Source organism: Limulus polyphemus, unplaced genomic scaffold (assembly GCF_000517525.1).
Source record: "Limulus polyphemus unplaced genomic scaffold, Limulus_polyphemus-2.1.2 Scaffold8877, whole genome shotgun sequence".
Lineage (NCBI taxonomy): Eukaryota > Metazoa > Arthropoda > Merostomata > Xiphosura > Limulidae > Limulus > Limulus polyphemus.
Genome location: NW_013674487.1, coordinates 28,629 through 29,432, shown reverse-complemented (window position 1 = coordinate 29,432; position 804 = coordinate 28,629). Strand labels below are relative to the sequence as shown.

The window sequence follows — 804 nt, the reverse complement described above, 5'->3', positions numbered from 1 at the left end:
TAGGTTGGCTGTATTTAGCTTTGGTAATAACTGTTAGATAAGTAGGTAGGTTGGTTTTACTTGGCTTTGGTAACCACTGTTAAGTAGATAAGTTGGTGTTACTTGGCTTTGGTAACCACTGTTAAGTAGATAAGTTGGTGTTACTTGGCTTTGGTAGGTAAGTTCTGAGTAGTAGATTAGTAAATGAATATTTAATGCACAGAATACTATAAATGTGCAAAATTGGAATAGAATTTCTCTGTAATTATTGTAATTATTATTTAAATGATAGCAGATTATAACAGCTCATCTCATTTAGGTCATAACAAGAGATGAAAAATATACCATCGATAAAACCACAAACTTGACCAGAGCCTCATCATTGTTAAGGTAAGAATTATTTTAATATATGTAACTTTGAATGAAACCTTATTTGGCAGAGGTTTTCGGTGTATTAAAAGGGGGTAGAACATTTAATTTCTCTTTCTTGTTGTAGCTGCATTGAATGACTAGCCAACTTTATACCCAACAAGTAATCTTACTAAAAGCACTTTGATAGTATTTTACCCAATGAGTGAAATGTTGTTTAGTTTACCTTAAATGTGTACATGTACAAACCCCTGCTATATACTGTTGGTGTAGGAATTATTTGTTTTAAAGCAGTAGTTCTCAAATTTTGTCAATCTTAACCTCCCTAAGCTGAGAAAGAAAAAAGTTGCACTCCCAAAATTTTATGACTTGAGAGATTGTGTAGGAAAAACTGTGCAGTATAAGTCAGATGTGCCATTGTGTAGGAAAAACTGTGCAGTATAAGTCAGATGTGCC

General features: G+C 33.0%; 1 protein-coding gene across 5 annotated transcripts in view; it reads left to right on the top strand.

Annotated features, from left to right (window-relative positions):
• The first annotated feature begins 284 nt into the window (after positions 1-284).
• LOC106475617 (nuclear pore complex protein Nup153-like) overlaps positions 285-804 on the top strand; it is a 27,790-nt gene continuing 27,270 nt past the window's right edge. For all 5 annotated transcript variants that reach the window (XM_013936294.1, XM_013936293.1, XM_022379684.1 and 2 more), the window contains exon 1: positions 285-369. The gene's annotated coding sequence lies outside the window, so the exon portion shown is untranslated. The remainder of the gene's footprint in view (positions 370-804) is intronic.